Source organism: Salmo salar, chromosome ssa08 (assembly GCF_905237065.1).
Source record: "Salmo salar chromosome ssa08, Ssal_v3.1, whole genome shotgun sequence".
Taxonomy (NCBI): Eukaryota; Metazoa; Chordata; class Actinopteri; order Salmoniformes; family Salmonidae; genus Salmo; species Salmo salar.
In genome coordinates this window covers 26,580,497-26,602,618 of record NC_059449.1, presented here as the reverse complement: position 1 = coordinate 26,602,618, position 22,122 = coordinate 26,580,497, and positions in this window count along the sequence as shown.

The following is a 22,122-nucleotide window of genomic DNA, read 5'->3' as shown; positions in this document are numbered from 1 at the left end:
GCCAGAGCGTCTGGAGTGCCTAGGGAGTGTGTGTGTGTGTGTGTGTCGAGGGAAATCATTGTGAGTGAATAAACACATCAGTCTAGACGTCTCTATGCTCCTGATTCGGTAAACAACGGAGAAGGTAAAGAACTCGCAAAGAAAAAAGCTCTGAATTTTCTAAAAAAAGTCCCCCGTTGGGAAATTTGGTGATGAGCTTTGGGGCGAGATGTGATTTTGAACGTCGTTCACGGGTCGAGGCCTTTCTCTCCTCCTCTCTCTTTCCTCCCATCCCTCATTATTTGATAATGTTAATTAAGGGGAGAAGAGAGGGAAGCGAGGGAGAGAGGGAAGCGAGAGGAGAGAGAGAGAGAGAGAGAGAGAGAGAGAGAGAGAGAAAGAGAGAGAGAGAGAGAGAGAGAGAGAGAGAGAGAGAGAGAGAACAGGTTGGGGTTGACAGAAAGAAAGTGAAGTGGATTTCAGAGTGATTGCTTGATTATTCATGAGTCATTTTCAGTGTTTTTCTCTCACTACGCTCTTATAAGCCTTGTATATTACACAGACCTTCATGTTAGTCTGATTGTAGTTTTGTCTTGGGGTGTAGTAACATACTGTATGTAATCTTATCTCAACTTATGAGTTTGCTGCTGAAACAATGCTAGAATACGATAAGGGCATTTTACATTTTGAGATCACATTAACATTTTGAGATCACATTTAAATTTTCTGATCACATTTACATTTTGAGAGATCACATTTATATCTCAAATGTACATCTTCGTATTCAAATTGATATGCAAGCAGACACAAAAATGAACTAGAGACGTGATTGCCTGTCATGATTGCTGTAAATCAGAGACTTGCTGAAACATAATGTGACATTTACTGATCATTCTGATATATGGGGAAGGAAGGCAAGATGAAACCCTTCTGAAATATACATGTATTCTCCCGTAACACACCAAACCCCAAAACACTATGGCTGCGTTTACACTGGCATCCCTATTCTGATATATTTTCCATTAATTGTTCTTTTGACCAATCGCATCAGATCTTTTTAGACAAAAGACCAATTAGTGAAGAAAATGAAATGATCAGAATGGGTCTGCCTGTGTAAACACAGCCATGGTGTTTTGGTGTTTGGTGTGTCTGTGTCATGGTGAAAGCTTAGGGGTAGATTTACTCCTCCCTAATGCCTAGTACGAAGGGCAATCTCTGAGGTCTCATTGTACACGTCTCCTTAATGCCTAGGATATGTACCTGTTGGTGTCTCCTTAATGCCTAGGATATGTACCTGTTGGTGTCTCCTTAATGCCTAGGATATGTACCTGTTGGTGTCTCCTTAATGCCTAGGATATGTACCTGTTGGTGTCTCCTTAATGCCTAGGATATGTACCTGTTGGTGTCTCCTTAATGCCTAGGATATGTACCTGTTGGTGTCTCCTTAATGCCTAGGATATGTACCTGTTGGTGTCTCGTTAATGCCTAGGTTATGTACCTGTTGGTGTCTCCTTAATGCCTAGGATAGGTACCTGTTGGTGTCTCCTTAATGCCTAGGATATGTACCTGTTGGTGTCTCCTTAATGCCTAGGATATGTACCTGTTGGTGTGTTTGTAGCTGATGTGGGGAGGGACGAGCATGTGTGTGTGTGTGTGTGTGTGTGTGTGTGTGTGTGTGTGTGTGTGTGTGTGTGTGTGTGTGTGTGTGTGTGTGTGTGTGTGTGTGTGTGTGTGTGTGTGTGTGTTAGATCGTTAGGGTCATCCACAGGTTAACACCAACAGGAAGATGTGACTCTGGGCACAGTAAGCCAGTTAGAGGTTCTACAGGACAGCTTTTAATCTCATTCCCTTATTAACCCCTACTTCACTTCCTCCTTTCCTCCTTCCTCTCCTCCTTCCCTCGTCTGAATCATCACTTCATACCCCATGACCCCCCTATTCCAGAGGAAGCAAGCATCAACAGCATTCCCTGATTGACTTCATCATAATGACAGGGGATGTGTTTACCTCTTATAGCAGTAGTTGTAGATGGGGCGAAGTACAGGTTCATTGTGTCAGCTGACAGGAAACACACAGATGTCCCACTTCATTGTGTCAGCTGACAAGAAACACACGTATGTCCCATTTCGTGGACAAGCCTACAAGATATCCTTTGTCCATTCCCTGGTTTTGTAAACACACATACCTACAATGTTCCTGGTGTAATTGTGTTCTCTTCTCTGTTACGGCCTGTGATGAATCCCTCTGTGATGAATCCCTCTGTGATGAATCCCCCTGTGATGAATCCCTCTGTGATGAATCCCTCTGTGACGAATCCCCCTGTGACGAATCCCTCTGTGACGAATCCCCCTGTGATGAATCCCCCTGTGATGAATCCCTCTGTGATGAATCCCCCTGTGATGAATCCCCCTGTGATGAATCCCTCTGTGATGAATCCCTCTGTGATGAATCCCCCTGTGATGAATCCCTCTGTGATGAATCCCTCTGTGACGAATCCCCCTGTGATGAATCCCTCTGTGATGAATCCCCCTGTGATGAATCCCTCTGTGATGAATCCCCCTGTGATGAATCCCCCTGTGATGAATCCCTCTGTGATGAATCCCTCTGTGATGAATCCCCCTGTGATGAATCCCTCTGTGATGAATCCCTCTGTGACGAATCCCCCTGTGATGAATCCCCTGTGATGAATCCCTCTGTGATGAATCCCCCTGTGATGAATCCCCCTGTGATGAATCCCTCTGTGATGAATCCCCCTGTGATGAATCCCTCTGTGATGAATCCCTCTGTAATGGATCCCCCTGTGATGGATCCCTCTGTGATGAATCCCTCTGTGATGAATCCCCTGTGATGAATCCCTCTGTGATGAATCCCCTGATGAATCCCCTGTGATGAATCCCTCTGTGATGAATCCCTCTGTGATGAATCCCCCAGTGATGAATCCCTCTGTGATGAATCCCCCTGTGATGAATCCCCCAGTGATGAATCCCTCTGTGATGAATCCCTCTGTGATGAATCCCTCTGTGATGAATCCCTCTGTGGAATCCCTCTGTGATGAATCCCTCTGTGATGAATCCCTGTCCTAACATATAGCCTGTGTTTTGTACGTCTCTCTGTCATTGCTCAACACTTGTATGCAGTTGGTCCAACTGATAAGTATTCCAGTTTCCCTCCAGGCACCACCGACAACTCAGCAAGAACAGAAATAAAACAACACGCAGGGCTAGTCGTCAATGCCATACTATTCACTATATAGTACAGTACTTCTGACCAGGGCCCATAGCGATCTGGTCAAAAGTAGTGCACTATATAGGGAATAGGGTGCCATGTTGGGATTCACTCAGAAATAAAGAGAAAACATCTCCTCCGAGGTATTCAGTTGAAGTGGAACTCCAAAACATCCTATTGCTCCTGACACTGTTTTGGTCGTGTTGAAAAGATCCCCTCATCTCTAAAATCAATACTTCGTTTTTCATCTGTCCTCAGGCCTATTCTGTGTTGTAAGGGTGGTTAACCAAAGGCCACATCTCTTTAATGTGTGTGTGTGTGTGTGTGTGTGTGTGTGTGTGTGTGTGCGTGCGTGCGTGCACGTGTGTGTGTGTGTGTGTGTGTGTGTGAGGGGTCAACTTGAAAACATTAAAGTCAATCCTGTTGCAGATCTATCCAGGCTACATCTCAAATGCCACCCTGTTCCCTAGTGCACTTATTTTGACCATGGCCCATAGGGGATTAGTGCACTATATAGGGAATAGGGTGCATTTGAGACTTTACCCCATGTCCTTTACCAGGAGATTTGTGTAGTGTTTTGATGATGAGAAAATCGCCAGACATCAATGGTGTTTGGAGTGGAGTGGGTAGCCTATCAACATCAATTGGATGTGGTATTGGTATTGACTTCTTCTTAGTCTCTTCAAGCAAGGCTTTAAGCTCTCACAAGCTTGTTTTCTTCCCTCCTTCTCACATCATCAATCTTCCCTCTGATGTCAAACAGAGTTCACGAGGAAATATCATTAACTAGAATGTGTCCATCCAAAATGGCACCCTATTCAATACATAATAGTAGTGCACTACTTTGACCAGAACCCTATGGGATACACTAGGGCTGCCCCTGGTCAAAAGTAATGCACAATGAAGGGAATAAGCAGCCATTTGCAACCCAGATAAAGGCTTGTTGTCTTCTTTCTTTGGTGTAATTAGCCGTCAGTCATCAACGCTCTCTCCTTTCATCTACTGAAGACTCTACAACATTATGAACATTCTCCCCTCTAATCTACTGAAGACTCTAGAACATTATGAACACTCTCCCCTCTCATCTACTGAATACTCTAGAACATTATGAACACTCTCCCCTCTCATCTACTGAAGACTCTAGAACATTATGAACACTCTCCCCTCTCATCTACTGAATACTCTAGAACATTATGAACACTCTCCCCTCTCATCTACTGAAGACTCTAGAACATTATGAACACTCTCCACTCTCATCTACTGAAGACTCTAGAACATTATGAACACTCTCCCCTCTCATCTACTGAAGACTCTAGAACATTATGATAACTCATCTACTGAAGACTCTAGAACATTATGAACACTCTCCCCTCTCATCTACTGAATACTCTAGAACATTATGAACACTCTCCCCTCTCATCTACTGAAGACTCTAGAACATTATGAGCACTCTCCCCTCTCATCTACTGAAGACTCTAGAACATTATGAGCACTCTCCCCTCTCATCTACTGAAGACTCTAGAACATTATGAACACTCTCCCCTCTCATCTACTGAAGACTCTAGAACATTATGAACACTCTCATCTACTGAAGACTCTAGAACATTATGAACACTCTCCCCTCTCATCTACTGAAGACTCTAGAACATTATGAACACTCTCCCCTCATCTACTGAAGACTCTAGAACATTATGAACACTCTCCCCTTCATCTACTGAAGACTCTAGAACATTATGAACACTCTCCCCTCTTCTACTGAATACTCTAGAACATTATCAACACACCCCTCTCATCTACTGAAGACTCTAGAACATTATGAACACTCTCCCCTCTCATATACTGAAGACTATAGAACATTATGAACACTCTCCCCTCTCATCTACTGAAGACTCTAGAACATTATGAACACTCTCCTCTCATCTACTGAAGACTCTAGAACATTATGAACACTCTCCCCTCTCATCCACTGAAAACTAGAACATTATGAGCACTCTCCCCTCTCATCTACTGAAGACTCTAGAACATTATGAGCACTCTCCCCTCTCATCTACTGAAGACTCTAGAACATTATGAACACTCTCCCCTCTCATCTACTGAAGACTCTAGAACATTATGAGCACTCTCCCCTCTCATCTACTGAAGACTCTAGAACATTATGAACACTCTCCCCTCTCATCTACTGAAAACTCTAGAACATTATGAACACTCTCCCCTCTCATCTACTGAAGACTCTAGAACATTATGAGCACTCTCCCCTCTCATCTACTGAAGACTCTAGAACATTATGAGCACTCTCCCCTCTCATCTACTGAAGACACTAGAACATTATGAACACTCTCATCTACTGAAGACTCTAGAACATTATGAACACTCTCCCCTCTCATATACTGAAGACTCTAGAACATTATGAACACTCTCCCCTCTCATCTACTGAAGACTCTAGAACATTATGAACACTCTCCCCTCTCATCTACTGAAAACTCTAGAACATTATGAGCACTCTCCCCTCTCATCTACTGAAGACTCTAGAACATTATGAGCGCTCTCCCCTCTCATCTACTGAAGACTCTAGAACATTATGAGCACTCTCCCCTCTCATCTTCTGAAGACTCTAGAACATTATGAACACTCTCCCCTCTCATCTACTGAATACTCTAAAACATTATGAACACTCTCTTCTACTGAAGACTATAGAACATTATGAACACTCTCCCCTCTCATCTACTGAAGACTCTAGAACATTATGAACACTCTCATCTACTGAAGACTCTAGAACATTATGAACACTCTCATCTACTGAAGACTCTAAAACATTATGAACACTCTCTTCTACTGAAGACTAGAACATTATGAACACTCTACCCTCTCATCTACTGAAGACTCTAGAACATTATCAACACACCCCTCTCATATACTGAAGATTCTAGAACATTATCAACACACCCCTCTCATCTACTGAAGACTCTAGAACATTATGAACACTCTCCCCTCTCATCTACTGAAGACTCTAGAACATTATGAGCACTCTCCCCTCTCATCTACTGAATACTCTAAAACATTATGAACACTCTCCCCTCTCATCTACTGAAGACTCTAGAACATTATGAACACTCTCATCTACTGAAGACTCTAAAACATTATGAACACTCTCATCTACTGAAGACTCTAGAACATTATCAACACACCCCTCTCATCTACTGAAGACTATAGAACATTATGAACACTCTCCCCTCTCATCTACTGAATACTCTAAAACATTATGAACACTCTCCCCTCTCATCTACTGAAGACTCTAGAACATTATGAACACTCTCCCCTCTCATCTACTGAAGACTCTAAAACATTATCAACACACCCCTCTCATCTACTGAAGACTCTAGAACATTATGAACACTCTCCCCTCTCATCTACTGAATACTCTAAAACATTATGAACACTCTCCCCTCTCATCTACTGAAGACTCTAGAACATTATGAACACTCTCCCCTCTCATCTACTGAAGACTCTAGAACATTATCAACACACCCCTCTCATCTACTGAAGACTCTAGAACATTATGAACACTCTCCCCTCTCATCTACTGAAGACTCTAGAACATTATGAACACTCTCTCTCTCTACTGAAGACTCTAGAACATTATGAACACTCATCTACTGAAGACTCTAGAACATTATGAACACTCTCCTCTCCTACTGAAGACTCTAGAACATTATGAACACTCTCCTCTCTCATCTACTGAAGACTCTAGAACATTATCAACACACCCCCTCTCATCTACTGAAGACTCTAGAACATTATCAACACTCTCCCCTCTCATCTACTGAAGACTCTAAAACATTATGAACACTCTCCCTCTCTTCTACTGAAGACTCTAGAACATTATGAACACTCTCTTCTACTGAAGACTCTAGAACATTATGAACACTCTCTTCTACTGAAGACTCTAGAACATTATGAACACTCTCATCCACTGAAGACCATAGAAGAGAACATTGCAGGGTTTCCATCTGCATCCTTCACTAATGATACAGCCCAGCCACATAGAAACCCTGGAATCGCAATGCTCTGAATAAATCTCTGCCTACACGGCTTGACACACACACACACACACACACACACACACACACACACACACACACACACACACACACACACACACACACACACACACACACACACACACACACACACAGCTGGACACATTCCAGAATCTTCTTCTTCTCTGCATTCTAAATGACTCTGTGATATTCTGAGGCTGCTGCGTTTCTTCATTGATTGGCTGAAGATAAATATCAATCGTTGTCTTCCTTTCCAGTTGGCAGCAGAGTGTGTGTGTGTGTGTGTGTGTGTGTGTGTGTGTGTGTGTGTGTGTGTGTGTGTGTGTTGTGTGTGTGTGTGTGTGTGTGTGTGTGTGTGTGTGAAAAGAGTCAAGGAGAGTTCAGGGTGTTTTGTATGTCTCTCATCGTCTCTCCGTATCCCTCGGCGACCTGGTCGATAGAGCCATTGGCCAGGCCGTCACCTCTGACATCATCATTATGCGACAGACGTGCAGCTTGGGTTTCTCTGAGCACAGGGTCCAGAACTAGCAATTAGGTGTTATTTTACTTAATAATATTATTTATTTTAAAAATTGTACGTATACATATTGTTTTATGTTTTCACTTACATTCTTTATGAATCATTCATTCGATGGAAGGATATTGCCTGCTTGTATTTCGATAAAGATTCATCATATTTTGAATGTATTTTCACCATGCCTTTATACAACATATGTCTGATTCATTTATGCAAATGTATTTTACCAACGTTTCTTTGTAGTATGGGTGGAGTTGGTCTCTGATACCTTTATCCAACATAAAGAGCTGGCTGTGGTGTAGTTATGGTGACAGTAATGATAACATCTGCACTTTAAATCAGCTAACCTCCTCACTGCTAAACACATTCCCCCTATTGTGGTGATTCAGTTAGCCAGCGCCCCTCGTATGGTCATGGACTCTCTCTCTCTCTCACACACACACACACACACACACACACACACACACACACACACACACACACACACACACACACACACACACACACACACAGTACCAGGATCCTATTGACAGGCACTCAGTTTGGGTTTCACCAAAAACACAGAGAGAGAGAGAGAGAGAGGGAGGAAAAGAGAAAGAGATAGAGATGGAGAGAGAGAGAGCATGCAGGTTTGTTGTGTGTGTGTGTGTGTGTGTGTGTGTGTGTGTGTGTGTGTGTGTGTGTGTGTGTGTGTGTGTGTGTGTGTGTGTGTGTGTGTGTGTGTGTGTGTGTAGACATCAGTGTGTGATTTGTGTCCTGGTTTATTGGGTTGATTCTCGGTGCGACCCTGATTCAACCCAGCTATGATAGCTAGTGACAGAGAGGAGATGTATGGGCTGGCTTGTCCAAACATGGATTAACTCTGGCCTTTCATATAGACTCAGTCAATACCACTTACCCTTACGCACACACACAAGCACAACAGAAGCAGGCACACACACACACACAGACACGAAGATGGATGGGCACAGTAGTGAAGTTTAGGGTTGCACTGATGACTTTTGGGACGGGGGGACGAGGGGGAGGAGGGAAAGCGGGAGGGGTGAAGGAGTCTATAATGGTACAGAAAGACTAGAGAGAGGAGTAAAATGAGTGATGAAGAAGGAAGAGGGAGGGATGAGAGGAAAACAAAAAGATAGATTTGGAAGAGGAAGAGAAGAAGGGAGTGGTGTGGGAAGGAGAGAACAAAGGGAGGGGGAAGGGAAGGAGAGAAGGAATGGAGGAAGGGAGGGGTGAGGGAAGGAGAGTATGAAGGGAGGGAGGGAGGCAAGGAGATAAGGAAGGGAGGAAGGGAGGAGGAAGGGAAGGAGAGAAGCAAGGGGAAGGGAGGGGTGAAGTATGGAGAGAAGAAGAGAAGGAAGGGGGGAAGGCAGGGGTGAAGGAAGGAGAGATGGAAGGGAGGAAAAAGGGAGAGAGCTGGATGGAAGTAGAGTTCCAAAAGGACAGTGGGATGAAGAGGGAGAAAAGTAGAGAGAAGGAGTATTCTGCAGGGGGCTTGTTATTTCTACTGGGATTGATCACCTCTGACACACTGGACATAGTATCTATGAAGTCTGCTAGCCTGAAGAACACACACATACAGGTGGTCCCCCGGCTACAGATGCCCGTACTACGGTGGAGTGTGGGGATCAATCAAGTGAACACACACGAACAACATTCTGTCCCTCTGCCAGGGCTTGGCTGCAAGGCAGAAGTTAACACTGAGAGAGAGATGCTACCCACTCTCCTGGACCACTGCCCAGACCTGGGAACCATAGAGGAGCTGTCACACACACATATACACACGTACACGCACACACACACACAAACATACACACACACACGTACATGCATGGACTTAGACTGCAAAATGACGGGTGTGGGATGAACCTCTCTCCCTTTGTCTCTCTCTGTTTTTGGAAGACTGCCAATACCACCTCTCCCACACTGCCTTGCCCCACTCATTTCATCAGTTAATAACTGAAATCCAAGCCGTCTGTGTGTGTGTGTGTGTGTGTGTACGTCCATATGTGTATGTGCGTTGGTGTCCATGTGTACATGAGTGTGTGAGAGTTAATCTGCCTTTAGCTATTACACCAGCCAGCCCAGAGTAAATGATATGACCTGTTGTTATTTATCCTACATGTATCTGCCAGCCCAGAGTAAATGATATGACCTGTTGTTATTTATCCTACATGTATCTGCCAGCCCAGAGTAAATGATATGACCTGTTGTTATTTATCCTACATGTATCTGCCAGCCCAGAGTAAATGATATGACCTGTTGTTATTTATCCTACATGTATCTGCCAGCCCAGAGTAAATGATATGACCTGTTGTTATTTATCCTACATGTATCTGCCAGCCCAGAGTAAATGATATGACCTGTTGTTATTTATCCTACATGTATCTGCCAGCCCAGAGTAAATGATATGACCTATTGTTATTTATCCTACATGTATCTGCCAGCCCAGAGTAAATGATATGACCTGTTGTTATTTATCCTACATGTATCTGCCAGCCCAGAGTAAATGATATGACCTGTTGTTATTTATCCTACATGTATCTGCCAGCCCAGAGTAAATGATATGACCTGTTGTTATTTATCCTAGATGTATCTGCCAGCCCAGAGTGAATGATATGACCTGTTGTTATTTATCCTACATGTATCTGCCAGCCCAGAGTAAATGATATGACCTGTTGTTATTTATCCTACATGTATCTGCCAGCCCAGAGTAAATGATATGACCTGTTGTTATTTATCCTACATGTATCTGCCAGCCCAGAGTAAATGATATGACCTATTGTTATTTATCCTACATGTATCTGCCAGCCCAGAGTAAATGATATGACCTGTTGTTATTTATCCTACATGTATCTGCCAGCCCAGAGTAAATGATATGACCTATTGTTATTTATCCTACATGTATCTGCCAGCCCAGAGTAAATGATATGACCTGTTGTTATTTATCCTACATGTATCTGCCATGTAGGGCGGGGGTGTGTTTTGTTTTTATGACACCTTGAGTTGGACCAGCTCCTCCCCATTTTAATCTATCTCTTAGCTCTATTCAATTTATTTTCATCCTTAAAACGACGTAGTCCTTGCCGATGACAAGCATACCCATAACATGATGCAACCACCACCATGCTTGAAGAGTGGTAGTCAGTTATGTTGTGTTGGATTTGCCCCAAACATAACACTTTGTATTCAGGACATAAAGTCAGTTTCTTTGGCACATTTTTTTGCAGTTTAACTTCAATGCCTTTTTTTTATAACAGGATGCATGTTTTAGAATATTTGTTATTCTGTGCAGGCTTGCTTCTTTTCACACTGTCATTTAGGTTAGTATTGAGGAGTATCCTCCCTTTTCTTCTATAACTATTAAACTCTGTAACTGTTTTAAAGTGACCATTGGCTTCAGGGAGAAACCCCTGAGCGGTTTCCTTCCTCTCCGGCAACTGAGTTAGGAAGGACGCCAGTATCTTTGTAGTGACTGGGTCTATTGATACACCATCCAAAGGGTAATTAATAACTTCACCATGCTCAAAGGTACAATATATTTAATGTCTGCTTTTTATTTTATACCCATCTACCAATAGGTGCCCTTCTTTGCAGGCATTGGAAAACCTTGCTGGTCTTTGTGGTTGAATCCATGTTTGAAATTCACTGCTCGACTGAGGGATCTTACAGATCATTGGATAATAGTGTTGAAAGTGCAATAAAAGGGTTTAATAAGTCCATGCAACTTATTATGTGAATTGTTAAACAAATTTTTTCTCCTGAAATTATTTAAGCTTTCCATAACAAAGGGGTCGAATACTTGACGCAATACATTAAAGCTTTTCATTTTCAATGAATTTATAAACATTTTTATTCCACTTTGACAATATGGGGATATTGTGTGTAGGCCAGTGACACAACATCTCAATTAAACCATATGAAATGCAGGCTGTAACACAACAAAATGAGGAAAAAGTCAAGGTGTGTGAATCATTTCTAAAGGCAGAGTATCTGCCCCTATATGTAAGCTACTCTTAACTATTTTCATAGGAGAAAAACATTCAGTCCCTAGTCTGCTGAGGCGGTGTGCCACTTTATAACCGAGTAGTGATGTACTTAATCACAGAACCACAGCTGTTAGACTTGTGTGTGTGTTCCGTGTGTGTGTGTGTGTGTGTGTGTGTGTGTGTGTGTGTGTGTGTGTGTGTGTGTGTGTGTGTGTGTGTGTGTGTGTGTGTGTGTGTGTGTGTGTGTGTGTGTGTGTGTGTGTGTGTGTGTGTGTGTGCTTGCAGGGTTGAGGCCATGTGTTGAAGAGTAATTAATCACAATTACCAGGCTGACTAATGCAGGTGTAACATCTAGAGGGAGAGACCATTTAACACAAGCAGCTACAGACAGGACCTGAGGAACACACATGGATTTACTGACACAACCAGCTACAGACAGGACCTGAGGAACACACATGGATTTACTGACACAAGCAGCTACAGACAGGACCTGAGGAACACACATGGATTTACTGACACAACCAGCTACAGACAGGACCTGAGGAACACACATGGATTTACTGACACAACCAGCTACAGACAGGACCTGAGGAACACACATGGATTTACTGACACAACCAGCTACAGACAGGACCTGAGGAACACACATGGATTTACTGACACAACCAGCTACAGACAGGACCTGAGGAACACACATGGATTGACTGACACAACCAGCTACAGACAGGACCTGAGGAACACACATGGATTTGCTGACACAACCAGCTACAGACAGGACCTGAGGAACACACATGGATTTACTGACACAACCAGCTACAGACAGGACCTGAGGAACACACATGGATTTACTGACACAACCAGCTACAGACAGGACCTGAGGAACACACATGGATTTACTGACACAAGCACAGATGTACTCTCTCTCGCGCTCTCTCCTTCATTTTGGAATATATTAATTTGTTGAGAACTGTTCAACTATTGTCTTTCTCTCTCTTTGAGTCAACTGCTCACAACATGTTATGCACTGCACTGCTAGCTAGCTGTAGATTATGCTTCCAGTACTAGATTCAGTCTCTGATCCTTTGATTGGGTGGACAACATGTCAGTTCATGCTACAAGAGCTCTGATAGGTTGGAGGACGTCCTCTGGAAGTTGTCATAATTACTGTGTAAGTCTAAGGAAGGGGGTCAGAACCATGAGCTTCTTAGGTTTTGTTTTGAAGTCAATGTACCCAGAGGAGGACGGAAACTAGCTGTCCTCTGGCTACACCATGGTGCTACCTTACAGAGTGATGTTGAGGCTACTGTAGACCTTCATTGTAAATCAGTGTGTTTTAATCAATTATTGGGTCACGTGATTATATTTAGTATATTTTTATCTAAAAAGAATAACTTTTTTAATGTTTCACTATTTCTATCTATATGAAATTCACTGAGGAGGACGGTCCTCCCCTTCCTCCTCTGAGAAGCCTCTACTGAAATTCACTGAGGAGGACGGTCCTCCCCTTCCTCCTCTGAAAAGCCTCTACTGAAATTCACTGAGGAGGACGGTCCTCCCCTTCCTCCTCTGAGAAGCCTCTACTGAAATTCACTGAGGAGGACGGTCCTCCCCTTCCTCCTCTGAGAAGCCTCTACTGAAATTCACTGAGGAGGACGGTCCTCCCCTTCCTCCTCTGAGCAGCCTCTACTGAAATTCACTGAGGAGGACGGTCCTCCCCTTCCTCCTCTGAGAAGCCTCTACTGAAATTCACTGAGGAGGACCGTCCTCCCCTTCTCCTCTGAGAAGCCTCTAACTGAAATTCACTGCGGAGGACGGTCCTCCCCTTCCTCCTCTGAGCAGACTCTAACTGAAATTCACTGAGGAGGACGGTCCTCCCCTTCCTCCTCTGAGCAGACTCTAACTGAAATTCACGCCAATGTGCATTATAGCAGTCCAACATATAGTGTTTGGTCACATATTCCAAGCACGCAATGATTACATCCAACTTTAGTTTGTTAAGTAGCATTAGTAGGTCAAAATAAAAACACTTAGGTGAAAAAATACTAATTTGTCTATGATTTATTGGTACAACATGAAATAAGTGCCTACATTAACAGCAATTTGCATATTAACTGTCAGCATTGACCAAACGTTTGACTGGTACTGTGTATAGCCCTGACAATCTCATGTTGATAGGACATTACTGTCTTGAGAAATTTCAGTTCCTGTTTGTTCAGCTGTGTCATTCTGGTACCATCTTTGGAAAAGGCTTTGCCATTGACATGTGCATTATCTCCGGTGACCTTTTGACCCAGGAATTGGTAAAATAATGATTATAATATCTCAGCAACAGTAAGACCTACAGACATCCAACAAAGCATAGTGTTCTACTGTATCATTTAGTTCAGCTCTAAAAGCAATGCTTATTTTAACCCCCTAACACACACTACTGACTACATCCACTACTGACTACATCCACTACTGACTACATCCACTACTGACTACATCCACTACTGACTAAATCCACTATTGACTACAACCACTACTGACTACATCCACTACTGACTACAACCAATACTGACAACATCCACTACTGACTATAACCACTACTGACTACATCCACTACTGACTACATCCACTACTGACTACATCCACCACTGACTACATCCACTACTGACTACATCCACTACTGACTACAACCACTACTGACTACATCCACTACTGACTACAACCAATACTGACAACATCCACTACTGACTACATTCACTACTGACTACAACCACTACTGACTACATCCACTACTGACTACATCCACCACTGACTACATCCACTACTGACTACAACATCTATTGACTACAACCACTACTGACTACAACCACTACTGACTACATCCACTACTGACTACAACATCTACTGACTACAGCCACTATTGACTACAACCACTACTGACTACAACCACTACTGACTACAACCACTACTGACTACAACCACTACTGACTACATCCACTACTGACTACAACCACTACTGACTACATCCACTACTGACTACAACCACTACTGACTACTGCCACTACTGACTACAACCACTACTGACTACAACCACTACTGACTACACACACTACTGACTACAGCCACTACTGACTACATCCACTACTGAATACAGCCACTACTGATTACAACCACTACTGACTACAACCACTACTGACTACAGCCACTACTGACTACAACCACTACTGACTACAACCACTACTGAATACAACCACTACTGACTACAACCGCTACTGACAACAGCCACTACTGACTACAACCACTACTAAATACAGCCACTACTGACTACAACCACTACTACATACAGCCACTACTGACTACAACCACTACTGACTACATCCACTACTGACTACAACCACTACTAAATACAGCCACTACTGACTACAACCACTACTGACTACAACCACTTCTGAATACAACCACAACTAACTACAACCACTACTGACTACATTCACTACTGACTACAACCACTACTGACTACACACACTACTGACTACAACCACTACTGACTACAACCACTACTGACTACAACCACTTCTGAATACAACCACAACTAACTACAACCACTACTGACTACATTCACTACTGACTACATCCACTACTGACTACAACCACTACTGTCTACAACCACTACTGACTACATACACTACTGACTACAACCACTACTGACTACAACCACTACTGTCTACAACCACTACTGACTACATACACTACTGACTACAACCACTACTGACTACATCCACTACTGACTACAACATCTACTGACTACAACCACTACTGACTACACACACTACTGACTACAACCACTACTGACTACAACCACTACTGACTACAACCACTACTGTCTACAACCACTACTGACTACATACACTACTGACTACAACCACTACTGACTACATCCACTACTGACTACATGTTACGGATACAAGTGTGTATCCTGTGTGTTTCTTTTCTCTCCTTCTCCCCATCACAGGTGACAATCATCAGTCCCCAATCAGAAGACACCTGTTCCTTCTCCCTCAACCAATCACAGTCCCTTTCCCTTGGTTTAAAAACCCAGTCAGTTGTTTTCTCCCAGAGCTCATTTTTATCTCGCGAGCTCATTCTCACTCTGTGATCAATCTTTGTGCTCATTCGCTCTTGTGTCCAATCTCTATCTCCCCGTGTCTCTCTCTCTCTGTATTGATCTCTTTTGTTTTTGCAAACTACATGTCACATTTGTCCGGTAATCCTGTGAGTATTGTTTTGTTATTTGACTGTTTGTTTGTTTGGTGGGAAAAGGGGGTACCAAGACAAGTCGCCCATGGGCATACATTACCCGTAGGAATACTGTGTCTAAGTACCATAGTTAGAACTGGGCGGACCACCCACTGTATTTTTGGTTAGTTAGCTAGCTGTTGTTGAAATAGGCTAGTCTAGCTTAGGGGTGGTTTTGGATTATTGTTTCGTTGCTTGGGTCCAGCTCAGCCCCTTTTCCCACACCCCTTTACCGTGTGTTTAAAATAAACCTTTTGAGTTTGACGGTAGATTTCAGTTGTCTGTGGTTTTTGGTTCTCACTGTTACATGTCACGATTATAATTTGCATGATTTATGTTACGGGTCTCGTATCCATCCCCCCCTAGACCGCTGGGCCAAAGAGGTTCGTAACATAAGTGGGGGCTCATCCGGGATCTGTCATTACTGACGCCCATACCGCTCATGCAGATTGTTATTGTGTGGTTAGTCAGTGTTGAGCGTCATAAGCATTAGTGTTTGCTATTTGTTGGCTTTTGTGTTTGGTAGTAGTTCAAGATGGCTACTTTTGAGTTGAAATCCTTTTTGGATAACCCTTTGTGGGAGGTGTTTAATAAATGTCGTAAAATTGATTTAATGACCTTGGCAGAACATTATTCATTGTCTATTTCTCACAATTTAGTTAAGGCGGAGGTTAAGAAACTAGTGTTAAATGTATTGTTGAAAGAGCAGGTGCTTGTGTTACCGCTGCCTGAGCCTACTACCCCTGTAGGGGATGTTGCTGCTCCTGTAAGCCCGTCGGTGTCTGAGACCGAAGGCGAGGCTAAAGCTCCAGCTACATTGCCCCGTTTTGATCCACTCTCCCCACTGTCAACTGGTGATGCCAGAAGGGATGTCCGTTCTATACAGTTTCAACTGGAGGCAGAAGAGAGAGCCCAAATTAGGCGAGAAAATCTCCAGTTAGAAATGTGTAAACTTGAGGCAGAAAAAGAAAGAGAACAGCGGCAGTTGGAAATCTGTAAAATAGAGGCTGAAAAAGAAAGAGAACAGCGGCAGATGGATTTCAAAATGCGCCAAATGGAACTGGAAGCAGAGACAGCGAGGCTAGCCTTCGTTCCTACTGTGCCTGTTAGTGAGTCGTCCTCACCAGCTGTAGCTTCCAACACGTTTGACATTAGTAGGCAGATTGCCTTAGTACCTTTGTTTAGAGAGTCAGAGGTTGACTCCTATTTTTGTGTGTTTGAACGTATAGCTGTAGCCTTGAAATGGCCTGAAGAAGTATGGTGTTTATTGCTACAATGTAAATTAACTGGTAAAGCCCAAGAGGTTTTATCAGCGCTACCTCTGGAAGATAGTTTGAACTATGAAGTGGTCAAAGCTACCGTTCTTCGCGCTTATGAGCTTGTGCCTGAGGCATACCGACAGAGATTTAGGTCTCATAGAAAGTCTTCTAATAAGACTTATGTGGAGTTTGCTAGAGACAAGGGAAATCTGTTTGATAAATGGCATGCTGCTAGTAAGGTAACTAATTTCAACTCTCTCCGGGAGTTAATTTTGTTGGAAGAGTTTAAAAATTGTTTACCCGAACGCATTGTAGTATACCTAAATGAACAGAAAGTATCCTCCCTGTCAGAAGCGTCTGTGTTGGCAGACGAGTTTGTGTTGACGCACAAGAGTGTGTTTTCGGCTCATACTGAGAGTAGAGCTACTGAGTTGCCTACTTTTAGTCCTGGTCGGCCCGCAGTATATCAAGCACGCCAGAAAAATGAGCGTCCCTGTTTCTATTGTCATAAAGTGGGACATATGATTAATGATTGCTTCCTACTAAAACGCAAACAAGGGATGCCTATTCGTGCAAAGCCGCCGACAGGTGTTGGGCTAATTCGTACTGTTGTGAGGTCTGAAACGAAACCAGTGCCTCAGGGTAAATGTAGTTTGAAAGTCTCAGTACCCGACCGCAGTTACGAACCGTTCATTTTCGAGGGGTTTGTGTCCATAGCGAATGACGAAGCATCTCAGCGTCCTGTTAAAATCCTTAGAGATACTGGTGCGGCACAGTCATTTATATTGTCTGATGTGTTGCCCTTATCCGACAATACATACTGTGGTTCCAGTGTGTTAGTTCAGGGTATTGAAATGGGTTTTGTCCCAGTGCCATTGCACTTTGTGAATGTACACTCTGAGTTGATCAGTGGAATATTCAGAGTGGGGGTACGTCCTATGTTGCCAGTAAAAGGTGTGACCTTTATAATGGGTAACGATATTGCTGGAGGAAAGGTAGTACCCGTATTGGAAGTGTTGGATAAAAGTGACCACTCTCTCTCCAATGAGTTGGCACAGAGTTATCCCCATGTGTTCCCCGCTTGTGCTGTCACTCGTGCTCAGGCAAGACAAGTGGGTGACGTGATAGATTTGTCGAACACTGTTCTGTTCAAAGAAGATGATCAAGAGGATGGGTTGTGTACTACCTCTGCGAAGCTGATCACCTCTGACAAACAGACAAGGGAAGAATCGAAGTATGTTGAACTTATTGCTGAGGCAATACAGTTACCAGTCACTCGTGAGCAGCTGATTGCTAACCAGAAGGTTGACAACAAGCTTGCTAAATGTTTTTCTAGTGTTGTCTCATTGGAAGAGGTAAAGAAGAAGAATGTGGCTTACTTTCTTGATGGTAATCTCCTCATGCGTAAATGGACATCCCATGGTGGCGCGGAGGGAGATTGGAATGCTGTTTACCAAATAGTGATTCCTACAGCCTTTCGACACAATGTGTTATCCCTTGCTCATGATCACCAGTGGTCTGGACACTTAGGGATCACGAAGACTTATGATCGGATCCTTCGACATTTCTTTTGGCCAGGTTTAAAACAAGATGTGGCTCAGTTCTGTCGGACATGTCACACATGTCAGGTTACAGGAAAACCAAATCAGGTTATTCCTCCTGCTCCTCTTTGTCCTATACCTGTCATAGGTGAACCATTTGAACATGTGGTGGTTGATTGTGTTGGACCGTTACCGAAGACAAAATCGGGTAACCAGTTTCTGTTAACGATAATGTGTATGGCAACAAGATACCCCGAAGCCATTCCTCTGAGAAGGATTACAGCTCCAGTGGTGAGTAAAGCCTTAATTAAGTTCTTCACGACATTCGGGTTACCTAAGGTGGTACAAACTGATCAAGGTACAAATTTCCTGTCAAAGCTCTTCAAGCAGGTGTTAAAATCCTTGTCAGTTGCAAGCACCGTGTATCAAGCGCATATCACCCAGAGTCTCAGGGTGCGCTTGAACGATGGCATCAGACACTGAAGTCTATGCTACGTAAATATTGTTTGGAATCTGAGAAAGATTGGGATGAGGGAGTTCCTCTAGTTTTGTTTGCTGCTCGTGAAACTGTACAGGAGTCCCTAGGGTTCAGCCCAGCTGAACTAGTGTTTGGTCACACAGTGAGAGGACCAATGAAAGTCCTTAAAGAACAGTTTTGTCCCAAGAGTTGTGTACGGAAGAAGAGAATGTGTTGGACTACGTTAGTCGCTTTCGTGAGCGCCTACACCAAGCCTGTGCTCTCGCTAAGGAAGCTCTGTCTTCCTCACAAACAAGTATGAAAAGACACTATGATAAACAGGCTGTTTCTCGTCCACTACAGCCAGGTGACCAAGTGCTGGTGTTATTGCCTGTTCCAGGATCTTCACTGTCAGCTCGTTTCTCTGGTCCTTATTTGATTGAAAAGAAGTTAAGTGAAACTGATTATGTGCTTCAAACTCCTGATAGAAAACGGCAATCTCGTGTGTGCCACATTAACATGTTGAAAGCATACCAAACCCGACCCATCACCCAGGTAGATGGTTCAACCACAGCGGAAGTTACTGCTATTTCTGCTGCTTCTACGGCTATGATAGTGGACTGTCATATTGATGATGTTGATGGAGATGGATTGGAGTTGCGCAATACTCAGCAGCAGTGTGTTAGATTGCCCAACTCAGAAATGCTGATGTCTCTCCAGTCAGGTCTGGTTCACTTAACGGAAGGACAGGCCGACGATATTGTGAGGCTACTCCACAGTTTTCCATGTCTCTTTAATGACGTTCCTACTCGCACAAATGTGTTGGAACATGACATTAATGTTGGAAATGCTGCCCCTATCAAGCAACACCCATATCGTGTCAATGCTTCTAAGAGGAAGATAATGAGGGATGAAGTGAAATATTTGTTGGAAAATGACCTGGCCACGCCAAGTTCAAGCCCTTGGAGTTCTCCTTGCATTCTGGTTCCTAAACCTGATGGTACGTCCAGGTTATGTACGGATTATCGAAAGGTAAATTCTGTCACATTGCCAGATTCTTTCCCGTTACCCAGACTGGACGACTGTATTGACACTGTTGGTGCTGCTACTTATGTAACTAAGTTGGACCTCTTAAAAGGTTACTGGCAGGTTCCGTTAACCTCACGTGCTTCTGAGATTTCTGCCTTTGTTACCCCAGACAACTTCCTACAATACTCTGTCATGGCTTTTGGGATGCGAAATGCACCAGCCACTTTTCAACGACTGGTTAACACCGTATTAGCTGGCGTTCCTAATTGTAGTGCATATCTAGATGATCTAGTGATTTATTCATCTGAGTGGACAGATCATGTTAACTCTCTAAGGGTAGTATGTGAACGTTTGGCCGCTGCTTCTTTAACCCTGAACTTGGCAAAGTGCGAGTTTGGGAAGGCCACTGTTACCTATCTCGGCAAAGAGGTAGGCCATGGACAGGTGCGCCCTGTTGATGCTAAGGTCTTGGCTATCACTGCATTCCCTGCGCCTACCACCAGACGAGAGCTACGCCGCTTTTTGGGGATGGTTGGCTACTACCGTAGCTTCTGTAAAAACTTCTCTGCGGTAGTTGCTCCATTGACCGATTTGCTCAGTCCGGCAAGATCGTTTGTGTGGTCCCCGGACTGTAAGGTAGCTTTTGAAACTGCTAAAGCACTATTATGTAATACCCCTGTACTTGCAGCTCCGTATTTTGAAAAACCATTTAAACTTGAGGTAGATGCTAGTGCCAGAGGTGCTGGTGCTGTTCTACTTCAGCAGGACAAGAGTGGACTGGATCATCCGGTGTGTTATTTCTCCAGAAAATTTAACAAATGTCAGACAAACTATGCCACCATCGAGCAAGAAGCTCTAGCGTTGTTGTTAGCTCTGCAATATTTTGAGGTGTACATAGGGTCTAGTGCCCTACCTGTGACTGTATATACGGACCATAACCCCTTAGTGTTTCTCCACCGTATGTACAACCAGAACCAGCGCCTTATGCGTTGGGCTCTTATTGTACAAAATTATAATTTGGAGATTTGCCACAAAAAGGGTTCTGAAAATATGTTAGCAGATGCTTTGTCTCGTGTGTAATAATTTTTGTATGTTTCGGAAGATTGACTTTGATTTTGTGAGTATTCATTGTAGATACTTTTGTATAAACTGTGTACATACTTTTAGTCGCAATCCCCCTGGGGGTTGCTCTTTTAAGGGTGGAGTGTTACGGATACAAGTGTGTATCCTGTGTGTTTCTTTTCTCTCCTTCTCCCCATCACAGGTGACAATCATCAGTCCCCAATCAGAAGACACCTGTTCCTTCTCCCTCAACCAATCACAGTCCCTTTCCCTTGGTTTAAAAACCCAGTCAGTTGTTTTCTCCCAGAGCTCATTTTTATCTCGCGAGCTCATTCTCACTCTGTGATCAATCTTTGTGCTCATTCGCTCTTGTGTCCAATCTCTATCTCCCCGTGTCTCTCTCTCTCTGTATTGATCTCTTTTGTTTTTGCAAACTACATGTCACATTTGTCCGGTAATCCTGTGAGTATTGTTTTGTTATTTGACTGTTTGTTTGTTTGGTGGGAAAAGGGGGTACCAAGACAAGTCGCCCATGGGCATACATTACCCGTAGGAATACTGTGTCTAAGTACCATAGTTAGAACTGGGCGGACCACCCACTGTATTTTTGGTTAGTTAGCTAGCTGTTGTTGAAATAGGCTAGTCTAGCTTAGGGGTGGTTTTGGATTATTGTTTCGTTGCTTGGGTCCAGCTCAGCCCCTTTTCCCACACCCCTTTACCGT